Here is a 13,434-nt window from a genome sequence, read left to right on the forward strand (position 1 = left end):
TCCACCCCTCTCCTTTGTGTGAATGAATGGAAGGTGTTAGCGACTGTGGCTCGCAGTGTTACGTGTACAAAAAGGCTTTTAAAGCTTTAAAAATCACTTAATCCTCTCTGCACGCTTCTTCATCTACCCTACCCTACCTAATCATTTCGTTTCCTTTGTCATGCTCCCGGGTTTCTGTCATTTTGATCACATGACAACCAAAAACCAACCTGTCTCGTCCTCTATTCTCAGGTTTAGTCACACATGTATCTGACCTAGTGAAACTTTTGGAGGAACATTCGCAGATTTCCTAGTGGATTTTATTGTCTTCATGTGCACAAAAAATGTCAACAAAAACTTTATGAAAGCGACAAGGGGGGGGGGGTCCCATCCCCATCCCCATCCCCCCTATAAAGCACGCATGTGATTGTGATGTTAGTCAATACGTCAGCTTTCCATTTAGTTAGGAGTGAGATTTGGTAACGGTGAAGTCGGTGCATTTTATAAGGAGGGGGCGGGGTCATCTCTTCTCAACCCCCTAGGAACTTTCTTTCAGAAGGTCCTCGGCCAAATTCACAATTTTAAAGTATTTATAGATGAAAAGCCAAAAGTCCCTCCTGCCAGAGCCAGCAGTCACATGCATATACAAAACTATATACTTGGTTAAGACGAGGGAAAGATCATATTCATAGTATAAAGAAAACTTTGAAAGTATTTTATGACACCGGGGAGGGTGGTCTAAGTCCCATGCTTAGTTGACCCACCTATCACAATATAATGGAACAAGGAGCCTCTTGAGGCTCAGATTATCAGGCAAAATGACTTACAGGCTACATTTCCGTGCATATGACCTAAGGGGGACCTAAGTCATTGTTCTCACAACAGGTATCTAAGGACAGAAATACATTTTTCTTGTAAGAACAGCCTTGACCTGATCTATTCTGTTAGTTCTGTTACTGGTGCAAAGTGAACTTTGGTCCACCACGAACAAATATAACTGCTGTAAAACAAAACTGGGACAGTCTCGGGAAGGAACTTGGACAGATAGTCTAGCTAGCTGTCTGGATTTACCCTTGTCAATGTAGACTAGGTCTACATTAATCTAGTCTCATGGTTCAGCCAGCTTTGGTTGAATGGACTGAGCTGAAGTCATGTGACCATCACATGTCAATCAAGCTCACTGACAACAAATCAAGGGGTGCATCGGTGCAGGCCTCCTTCCCGCTGTCCATGACGACCGGGGAGCTGTCACTCATCCAGTTGCCATGGGACCGCTCGGCTACCTTTGTTGCAGGAGTCACAGCAGCTTCATCAGAGCATGTCGGACCCAGCGAACTGGACCCCGAGGAGCCACTAGCTGTGTGAGGTTGGCTGCTGCTGTCCCAGTGGTGAAACACACACACACACACACTCACACACACACACACAACCACACATACTCCTGTTTCTGTTTTTGGAGATTTCTGTTATGTTACATGAGAAAACTTCTTCTTTCCCCCCAAATAACTTGTTTTAGGATTTAAAATACCTTTTTGGATCTCCGTGAATATACTGTATATGTACTATATATACAGTATATGTAGTATTTTAACAAATGTGACATATGCCACGTTTAGTGCCCAGCAAGAGGGTGTGTGTGGGTCTGAGTCCAAATAAAGTACAGTATGTGTTCATAGTGATAAGGGAACATGTCAGTTTTTAGTCAACAATGGAGCTCTATTGTACATAGGAAAAATATATATCAGGTTTTATACTGTGATTATGCTATTATTTCTTCAAAACTAGATTTTGACACCGGGTCCCTTTTCAAGACCACGGCCACAGCCTTAGGTACTAATGAGGGATCAGACTTAGTTGATATTGGATTTGAGAGGTGCACGTTCCTAAAACCAATTTGCAATCAAATGACAGAACCAGCTAAAATGGAATGCGGGTGGAGGTCCGGGCCCGCGAGAAGGGTGCCCAGACGTCCCCGGTTTTGGTGACCTGTCCCCGGCTGGATCTGTCCCCTGAAATGTCCCCGGTTTTCACTGTGACCGACAGACCCGATATTGGATTGAAAGAAAGAAAACACAGACCAAACGAGTCACTCAAGACCACCAGAGCCAGCGCTCCTCAGAACTCAGAATGCTAGGCTAAAATTACTGATTATTTACATGGAGTCTGGTGGGTTTAGCACACACACTTTTATGTTTTAAAGAAGCACCTTAATCTTTAACAGAAAGGTCAACCTCCTTAGGATCAGACCTTTAACCCTTGTGTGTTCCTCGGGTCAAATTTGACCCATTTCGAAAAATTCCCAAGACAAAAATTTCAGCGGATTGTTCCACACAGCAAATAAAAAAATGAATGACCAGCCCACAGCTTTCTTTAAATTTGGATGTTTTGTTCAATTTAATAGCATTCCAAAAACTTTTTCTATGACAGACCATTGAAAAAAAAGGGACTTTTTTTGGAAAATGTCCAAAAAAGCTTCAAAGTTGTGGGGGGAAAAACCCACAAAAACGTAAAAAGGCTCCGAAAAAATTTACGAAAACATCCGGGTGAAAAACAAAGATGTTGAAAAAGACAATTGAAAGGTTTCAGACCCCTCAAAATAAAATAAAAACCCAGAAAATTTGATAAAAAAAAGAGTAACGGTTTTTCACGGAACCATAGTACCGTCCATGTAACCATTTTGTATGAGAGGGAAAGGTGGGAAATCTGAAAAGAGTGAAAATCCCAAACTCTGTGTGAGTGTGAGTGTGAAGGCATTATTTAAAGCTTCTCTGTAAGCTTCGGGTTTGGCGCCGATGTTTTGGAAATTGAATGTGACCGCTGCATTGGGGAAAAAATGGGATTGGAGCGGAAAAGCGTCGGAGATCCCTCCTCACTCCATCACCGTTGGTAAACTAATCTCCATCACCTCGGAGAGGATGATCTCCCACTAGGGGAAAGAAGGAAGGCCATTGAATCGTGGCCCGAGTACTTAGCTTTCACTCTGCTGCTTCTCCCGGTCGCATCACCCCCTCATTTCCAAAAGTGGATTGACCCTCTCACTCCAGTCTGCACAGCAGAGTCCCTCCCCATCCTTTCATCCAAGGCTCATCTCTTCAAAATGTACCTCATGCGAACTCTTTTCACACATAATCACATCCCTTCCTCTTCGACTACTTCAAATGCAATCGTGACTCCTTGCTGCTTCTTTCGTTCCGACCACCTACTTTGTCCAATTCTTTTCTCATCACCTGTCTCTGAAATCATCACTGGAGGTTGACAGTTGGTTATTACTTTAAAAACCTGAGTCTTGTTGAAACGTTCTACAGAGTTGTCTTCGCTCAGGTAATCATTTTCTCCACTTACATGTCTGGAAAGTAAATTGGAAGCTAAGGTTTTGTAGAATTCAGAGGATATGGCTTTAAAACAGGGCACTTTTATAAACATTGCAATGGACATGGGGACAGAACTTGAGGACATTTGGCTTGACTTTGCAGTAAATCAATCAAAGCCTTAGTCTTCTGCCGTGTCTTCGGTGCAAAACTGATCCAGTCCTTAAAACGTTTGTTGCACTGAATAAAGGTTGTAACTTGCCACTGTACTGTTTATTATTTTTAAATTATCCCAAATCTTTCTCCAAGTCCAAGCCCAAAGAAATCTGTGATTGGAATGAGACGGATAGATCCCTCTAGCTGCTCCGACTTCCAGTAAATCACAGGAAACAACCGGCATAACCAGATGGTACCTTCAAGGGTAATTGTGAATCATACGATGTCCCACTTTGTATAAGGAACACTGCATTTTTCATTGATGACATGTCACTTTGCAATACAACAACACTGACAAAATATTTTAATGTCAATCTAGCGTATTACAATGTGCTTCTTTGAGAAAGTGGCTCATGCTAATGCTTGGTGGATAAGCCGTAACGTTATAGCGTTACAACAATGTTCAACATGCTCATCAAGTTATTTTTTAGTATTTTTTATTAGATTGTTAACAGCGCTAGGCTAACCCACGATTGAACTTTCTTTGGAAGGTCAGTATGGGTAATGTAATGCTAAGTCAGCCAGTTAGCGCACATGAGCTAACAAGTAATGGCCAATCCTAGCTATCACTAAGAGACTTCAGTCGGACAGCAGCCAGCTAGCCCCCAGCTAGCAACTAGAGCAACCCAAATCCACCCTGCGAAATCCCAAGAGGCAATAACAGGAAGTTTATAGATTAACATTTACCTATACCCTCCTAAAAGGTGTCGCTGTCACATCGTGGTTTCTGCATTCAGCCCACCACCTGAAAACAATTCGCTGGTAAATCCAGATTCGGTCTCACCTGGTCCCTGTTTTCTCTCAGCCCACCTGGCTCCGGCAGTGGTTTCTCTGTCCCTGATGCTGAGCTCATGGACCTCTTTTGTCAGTCTCATCTGCTCACAGTGGTTTTGTTATTTCATAATGTTCAGTGGTGCATGACTGCAGCACAAAGGTTCAGATCATCTATCCGAGGGTTTTGTGGATCTAGAAAAAGAGAGAAATTAACAAAGCTACTCAATTCCATTTGCATTATTTTAATGACAGAGTGGAAGGGGTTTTGCATACATAAATATAAATGAATGAATTAGCTCTTTTGGCCCAAAGAGCAAAAGCGCCAATGATGGTTCGGTTGGAAGTGGAGATAGAAAAAGCGAGCGAGTCCAAAAACAATAGCTCGCTGTAGCAAGGATCATCGGCGCTGATCCGTATGATTGGCTCATGATGAGTTGTCTCACGCACACACACATACACAACAAGAAGAAATGCAGGTCTGATCACACACAGGGTGGCAGACAATTGGATATCACGGTGGAATTATGAGAGGACTGGTGGTGGACAACAAAGATGGTAGATGTTGGACAGGTAAATTCGGATTGTAATTCAGAAAAGAGATGGGATGGACAATAGATATCTAGTAATGTAAGAATAAAAATCAAGACATTTAAAATAAAGCCAGCATACCCCTGGGCAAAGGGGCTTGCTTGTGTAATTTACCCCATTATCACTATGTTTAGAGTTGCAGTGGTAATGGGGAAAAAATGGAAGTTTAAAGGAAAATGTGGATGGCGCACCAAAGCAAGCCTTCTTGGTTCTATCGGGTAAAGATTTACAAATATGTCTACAGCATTTACAGACTAATTAGGAGGTTTTGGGACCAATTGGCGAGGATTTGCTATGGAGAAAATACACAAGGAGATACACTGGTAATTGAGAGAAATGATTTTTAACCATTTATCCGGTAATACGGTCCTCTAAATAGCTCACGTTGCTTTACTGTGTCAACAGTTCACTTCATTTAATATTGTACATGCCGTTTGCACACGTTTTCCTGAGACTGTTTAGTAGACGATTGTGATTACAGATGGGATGACTTCCAAGTCCAGAAACAAGTTATAGTAATTTATATTTTCAGGACCTCTTTTGATTTTGAAATGAATTGTGTTGGTCTGAATTGAGGTCCAGTCAGGTTTACTTTGGTATGCATTACCACAATATTACCTAGATTTTGACCATGGCCTTCTGTAAACTAAAGTAGAAATTCCTAGAACCTAGCACACATTCCTAAACTTATTAGCATTTATTTAAATAACATACAACCAATTTCCACTGAGAAACTCTGGGGCTTTTGTGTCGCCGGCAGTTTCCTTTTCCTGTTTGGTAATCCAGCCTTGACAGACAGAACAGAAGAAAGAAAGAAAATCCGGCAAGTGTGACAAACAAAGGACACTAGAGAATGCTACAACAAGAAAAATAAAAGACTACAAAGGACAAAGAAGAAGAGGGGAAGATGAGGGAGGGGACGGGGGTACATGGCTTTATCTCATTGTGTGCATTCATTATGTATGAGCGCGTTTACATACGGCTCAGTCCCCAGAGCAGGAGGCGGCATCTTCCCCAGTGTGTACTTGAAAAGGTATAGTACATGAAATGAAATGCTCATGTATATATAGCTCTCTATAAATTCCATCCTTGGTGTTGTGTGGCCTGTCTTAATGAATGTAATCCAACAGAGTAATATGTTTTATGTGTCAGAATCCCTAGACCCGATGCCATGAGAACCCCCCCCCCCCCCACACACACACACACACACACATACAAACACACACAACTGTGCAATATTAGTGGAAATAATCCAGGCTAAAACCCGGTTTGCATACATTACTCTCAGAGCTCAGTCTGCTTTATGAAGTACATAAACAACTCTTCCTCACTCAGGCCAAAGATCACGTATGGTGTCATCCATGAGATGGATGAAATGGAGAATAATTTGGAGGCATACTGGAAAGTTACAGCGTTCTAACACCACGGATGTTGCGTTTTTGGCAATGCCGGCAAATGCACATCCACAATATTGGTTTTCAGTCGTCTTCCACTCTTCTGTGACAGTTTTAAGGGAAACCACTGCACACAAATATGGCCCGACAGGTAGAAGGTAGTCTCGCATTGCAGCTCTATCTCCCCAGCCCTGTGGAGTAAGGTCTGGCCACGCCACAGATGCATTCTGGGCTGTTTGCAGTTCTTTAAACCAATCACAAGCTCTATACGCAGCAACGGTGGTGCCAAACAATACTCGGGAAGGAACTTGTTTTGGTGAACCATTTGCCCCCCTTTAAAGAAAATTCCACATGCAATATTAAATAAAGTTACATGTTCACACAATACAGTAACATGAGGTATTAAAATGAGCTGATACATGGTTAGACCTCATTAGCTCTTACCTGTGTATCTCCATGTGTACTTCATCTTTGTACATCGTTGCCATTTTCGGTGAGTAGTTCAAAGTTTGTTGTGGTTTCCAGAAGCGAACAGAGTTTGAGAGGTGAGGGACACCCAGCTTGATGTCAGGCTTTATCCTGGAAATGAACTTCCATTGAATATCCAAACTGGGTAGACACAAGACGGAAGACGGTGGGTTTAAAAGTTACCCTTAATACTAACAGAATCTGAATTCGGTTAATTTAGTGTAAACCATTGAAAAAGTATTAACTATCCCAATGTAAACACATTATGGTTACACTTTCCTTGACAGAATTGACATAACTGTGACATGACACTGTCATAAGTATGATATGACACTGTCATGAACGTGTCATAAACCTTATGAACAAGTCATAAATGTTTATGGCTTCTGTCATGAAGTGCCATTCGGTCTTAGTTATGACAAGTTGACATTGTTAAGGATTCTTGATTATGACAACTTGACTTTAGTCAAAGTGACATTACCAGATGTTGTCTTGGTTATGACAGGTTGACAGTAAATTTGTCTTGATTGTGATAACTTAACATTAATCAAAGTGACATTACCAAAAGTGGTATTGGTCATGACAAGTTGACATTGAATTTGTTTGGGATGTCTTTGTGAAGAAAACTTGACATTAGCCAGGATGACATTACCAGAAGATGTATTTGTCATGACAACAATGTCATCCTGTTTAATATAAAATTGTCTTAATAAGGACACTCCAAAGAAAATTAAAGTCAAGTTGTCATGACAAATACGTCTGCCGGTAAAGACATCCTGGTTAACGTCAAGATTTCATTACAAAGACATCCCAAACAAATGTAATGTCAACTTGTCATGACCAAGACAACATCTGGTAATGTGACTTTGATCATTATCAAGAATCCCAAACAATGTCAGTTTGTCATGACAAATGACATGAAACAAATTTGTTTGGGATGTCTTTGTAATGACAACTTGACGTTAACCAGGATGACATTACCAGAAGATGTATTTTTCATGACAACTGGACATTAAAATTTCTCAGGAGTGTCCTTGTCAAGACAATTTGACATTAAACAGGATGACATTGCTGTCATAACAAATACATCTTCTGGTAATGTCATCCTGGCTAATGTCAAGTTTTCATCACAAAGACATCCCAAACAAATTCAATGTCAACTTGTCATGACCAAGACCACTTCGGGTAATGTCACTTTGATTAGTGTCAAGTTATCATAACTAAGACACATTTACTGTCAGACTGTCATAACCAAGACAACATCGGGTCATGTCACTTGGATCAATGTCAAGTCTTCATAGCCAAGACAACCCAAACAATGTCAATTTGACATGACGTGAACCTTAAGGACTTGTTTATAAGGTTCATAAGTATGACATGACACTGTTATGACACGTTCATAACAGTGTCATGTCATACTTATGACAATATCATGTCAAGGTTATGTCGATACCATCAAGTAAAGTGTTACCCACATTATTTTAAATGTCATAAAAATAATGAAGAAATCGCATATAGCATAGCATTACTAATATTTAGGAAACATTATAAGTCGTAACTTAATTGTTTATCAGTAAAGTGACTGTTGACTGAAGTTTAAATAACATTTATCATCATTATTGATTATTAGGGTTGAACATACAGTATGTATGATGTGTCCTATGTATGTCTTATTATATTTTCAGCAGCAGTGAAACGTGTACCTCTCTGTGTGGACACATATACAAATCAGATTATACAACATCCACTCTTTGTGGTCCCCTGTTATGATCATAAAACACTTCGCACTTAGCATTTAGACCCCCAGAACGGTTGTGCGTCCACCTGAGCCACAGTTATTAATTGTGCATGTGTTCCTTTTTCTGTTGCAGGGCAAACATCACAGCTTGGAAGTTTTTCCTCGTTTTGAGTTCATTTTCACAGCGAAAAACATGACACAAAAATAAGGATAAAAATACACCACACAGACAGAAGGGAAGAGGAATAAATTGGCTCAGGTGCGACCGAAATACTCCAGGGGATAATGAAGACACTTCCAAAACAAAACAAGAACAAATATTAAAATTAAGATGACAAATGTAGGCACAAGGCGACCGACTGTTTAAAGCTTTCTGATTTCAAACAGCACTCACACGTTCTCAAGTTAATGCTCCGAAAGCATTTGGGTCATGGTGGTTCTGAGACAAGGAGTGTGTGTGTGTGTGTGTGTGTGTGTGTGTGTGTGTGTGTGTGTGGTGGAACCTTCCCCACCTACTGACACACCAATCTATCCGTTGAGTGTGTGAAGAGCCGGAGGCTGACAGTCTGTGGCCATGGCTGACTGAGTTCCACCATTGATCCTCTCTCCACTCCTGACCAGCCTAGACACACTCTAATCCATGCTAGACATGCACACACACACACACACACACACACACACACTTGTACACACACACTCGGGGATGGACAAGTAGTTGATGTGTAGGTGAGAGCTGTGGAACGAGCCGTCTGTCTGGGCTCACAGACAGCACAGCACGATTACAGACCTCCTCCTCTCTAATGACTTGACTTTGACTTAACTCTGGTGGAAGTGGATCAGGCACCTGCCAATCATCCTGCAGGAGCGGAAGCCCACTGGCCCAGCACACACACACACACACACACACACAATGCTGTCGGCTTGTCCACAGCCACAGCCCTGAATGAAAGAGAAAGCAAAGCAAAGTGTCACAAGTCTTAAGGTCACATTACAATTCATTCCTGCAGATACGGACAATGTCTCACATCGGTTACAGCCTGAATCGTAAAGATGTACCTGGGTGGGGAGTGTTACTTTGAAATGGTTGTAATGTCATATATTAATATGTAAATGGTCTTCAGATCTCTGCAGGGTAAATCCAGACAGCTAGCTAGACTATCTGTCCAATCTGAGGACTATGGTTGCTTGGTCCTAAAATCCACTAACCACTCCTTCACTGACCAATCAGCATTCATTAGCAGAATGTTAAAATCGAAAGGACATAAGTAGTGGTTCATTCAACTCTATCCATCCATGTTGAACTTGCAAAAACAACAATCTAATATGAGATTTCTCAATGGGCGAAAGAGTCAAAATTTAGCCATCTAGCTCCATAGTCTTCCATTCATTTTGCACCCACCTGCGATCACCCCCAGTGGAACTCTAGTGGACCTCTAGTGGAACTGCAACCAAATTTAGTAAAATGGGGCTAAAAGTAGGTAGTGAACAGTAGACGGCCTTTGCTATCACTCCCCAAGCGTAGATTTCCTCTATTTACAGACACTGAAATGCCAGACATGAATTCAAACTTGAGTTATAGAATAAACAAATTAAGCACATGGAATAGTAATAAAGGGGCTTTAAAATATACATACATATCATGAGTGTCTGCACACGTGTGTTTTAAGAAAGTGATTTAAAAGATTACTGTGATAACTATAGCTGTCTTTGGCATTAACACTCGGATTCTTTGATTCCCATTCAGATCTGGTTCCAGAGGAGATCTATCTTTTCATGAGCTCTAATGCAGCCCAACACTAACATCTGCCTCATGTTAATGCTTGCAAGTAGAATGAGAACATCCCCGGACTAATTTCTCTATACACATGAGAGTAAGAAGCTGGCGAAAACAGAGACGTGCAAAAGTGTTATTTTTCGTTCCTCTTTTCTTTTCTTTTAATAGATGTGTGCAAGGTTTCACAAAAAAATATCATTTTTCACGGTGACAGCTTTTCCAGACGTTAGCCCATTAAAACCCAGTTTAAGCATGAATTCTAATGAGTTCCCTAGGAGGTGCATGGTGACCTGGTTGTGTACACTATACATATAGATAATGTGCATCAAAGCGGAGGCGGGAGAGAGACGCAGGGAGAGAGAGGGGATCTTAACCTTACACGTATTAGAACTGAAATCACAGCAGCTGCTTAAAGGCCCAAACTTTGTGTTTGACAGTAATGAATGCAGGTGGTGACAGGAAGAGTATAGACTAATCCAGCGGCTGATTTATGTGTGGAGCTCTCTCGCGGCGCCGCTGTTAAAGCGTCACCCCGCCACTTTCACGGGTCAAAGTCAATTTGCCTGTAATGAAACCATTGTGACCCTAGAGGAGCTTTTTTTTATGTCTGAGAAAACAACGCTAATGATGTCACTGTGACGTCATCAGCTTGTGTTTTGTAGACAACTAATTCAAATCATATTCACAATTGGTCGGTATTGAAATTTGACACGATTGGTTGTTGACTTTTCCCCAAAAAAACTAAAAAATGATGATCATTCATTTGATCATTACTAGCTAGCAGATAGTGAGATGTTTTTTACAGTGTGTTCAGGGGACAGGCAGCTAGCAGATAGTGAGGAGATGTTTTTTACAATGTGTTCAGGGGACAGGCAGCTAGCAGATAGTGAGGAGATGTTTTTTACAGTGTGTTGGAGATACGTGTTTGGGCATATTTGCTGTATGTGACAACAAATGCAGCTTAAAACAAGCGTGACATTGCTTAGAGCACCTTAAGTAATAATTACAATTTCATATGAAATTCCTACAGTGAGTTTGGGATTATTTGGCTAAAGATTTATGTTTCTTACTTCTACCTTGCTGACGCAGGCACTAAGCTTCATGCAATTGCTTTGACGTCATCTATAAAAAATGAAAATATCTGAACCCCCCCCGAAGCTCACGGTATGATTTCTGCGTAGTAAAAGCAGCATGCTTTCTAGCTTATTCCACCTAGATTGTTCAGCATACAAAAAAGTGGATCCTCTAAGAAAATGGAGAAATTACTGACTTTTTTTTTTGTCTTCCCACTGAGACAAAACTTCAGTCCCTGGTTTTATATTCTTTTCATGTGTTGTTGTTTTTTATCTCCCATTGCTCAATTCCAAACTCATTTTGTTCTTCCCGCTTGTGGAAGTGTGCACATTAGCGATGTTTGGTGCAGTTTACTCAGACTCTGCAGTGTTTACTTGCTCAGTGCAGTTTGTTTGGCCCGTGGAGACAATGACATTGTGGCTTCAAATAGCTGAAATAAGTAAAAAAAAGTCTCTTGTGAGGAATATGTGAAAAAGTTTATTAGAAGAGACAGTGTAAATAGAGGGCAGAAGTTCATGCGAGGGTTCCCACTGTGGCCCTGAAATGAATTCCTTTGACTTCTCCATAACTTTCCTAGGTGAAGTAAGCATGCATCCTGTCCTTTCTAAATCTCCTTTATATTCCCCGACGTGCCCTGAAAGGTTTGTGCAAAAGCGCTGTCTTGATTTACACCTCTTATTATTCCATGTTTCAGAAATTCCATGAGCAACGGGAAACCCGGCCAGTGAAAGCCGCGAAAGCAGAGGAGGAAGAAAAACAAAGCGGGGCCTGTGCAGTTAGCAGCGATAGCATCGCCGCCCGAGTCAAAGACCGGGTCTGTCTCCCTCGCCTCTCAGAAGCCCAGCCAGAGAGAGACAGAGAGCGAGCTAGAGATAGAGAGAGACAGACAGAGAGAGAGAGATGGACCAAACAAAACAGAGCGCAGGGGGACGAGACAGAGTGAGTCCAGATTCTGTGCACTCTGACACGCTGGTGATGACATGGAGACCTCAACAATTATTATTTAATTTGAATGCGAGCTCAGCTGTTTGTCTTCATCTCTGCTATTGAGGACACAGCAGCTGCTTCATGCCTAGCACATATTAAAAGACTTTGGACGGACTTTAAAAAGACTAAAGTCTGACACCAGCTCACATCTAATCTTGCAGGGTCACACATAGCAAGAACTCGATTCTTGGAAACTTTAACGAAGCTAGCTAGCTACCGCTAGCTGGTAACTTTAGAGAAAGTCTGTCGATTTTCGGATCTGTCGTACATGCAGATGAATGGCATTGGATGACGGACTTCAGAAGGGTTGACACTGCAACACAACACTGGTTGTTGCTTCCTGTTTGGTGCCTGAGGGAGCGCCCCCATTGGTTGCTTCGCAATGTTCACATAACGTATCTTCACTACCGAGACTTAAAACTTATAATATCAAACATGTTTGATTTTGTAGGAGCTTCAAGATGGGAAGAAGACTGACTGGGGCGGAGTTCTACGACCAACACCAGACACCAGGAGGGCACCAAAACTTTAGCCAGACATTCAGGAAGCTAACATTAACTATGAAATCTTTAGCCATCAGCCAATGGTGGAATAAGTAGATCTATAAGTAGTAATTACTCATTCTGACATCTCTTCATTGTGCATGTATAGGTGAAAATAGTGTTTTTTCACCTACCTTTTCTCCTTTTGGAGGATCAATAGTATGACTAAGCACATGGAATAGTAATAAAGGGGATGATACTTTGATCAAAGTATGTCTGCAATTAAAAAAAGCTCAGCTAGTGTCTACATCGCTATTTCTGCTTATTGTTATGTCATTTCTTGAAGTATCTTCATATGCTTTCTATCCCTACGACCTGTTGGTTAAAAGGTTATGTAAGTCAGTAAACCATAATAACTGATAAAAGTATTGACATTGTGTCATAAATGACATCTGTTTTGATCAAATCTTACTTAATAAACACGGAAAACATGTTGATCCAAAAGATTTCTGGATAAAGAAACATGAAGGAAATGTTTCGAAACATTCCAGAAGTAATGTTTGTGAGATAATGACGTCATCCCGAGAATACAAGGTAACGTAAAGAGCCTTAGCTATTATAGTTTTTATTTTAAACCGATTCCAACAGGATC

The 13,434-nt window shown here is 41.1% G+C and overlaps 1 long non-coding RNA gene across 1 annotated transcript; it reads left to right on the forward strand.

Moving 5' to 3' along the window:
• The first annotated feature begins 7,632 nt into the window (after nucleotides 1-7,632).
• Nucleotides 7,633-8,062, forward strand: LOC117952498. Its single transcript, XR_004658425.1, has 2 exons — nucleotides 7,633-7,937; nucleotides 7,969-8,062. It is a non-coding gene; the product is annotated as an uncharacterized LOC117952498 (long non-coding RNA).
• The last annotated feature ends 5,372 nt before the right edge of the window (nucleotides 8,063-13,434 follow it).

The sequence above is a fragment of the Etheostoma cragini genome, chromosome 11 (assembly GCF_013103735.1).
Source record: "Etheostoma cragini isolate CJK2018 chromosome 11, CSU_Ecrag_1.0, whole genome shotgun sequence".
Lineage (NCBI taxonomy): Eukaryota > Metazoa > Chordata > Actinopteri > Perciformes > Percidae > Etheostoma > Etheostoma cragini.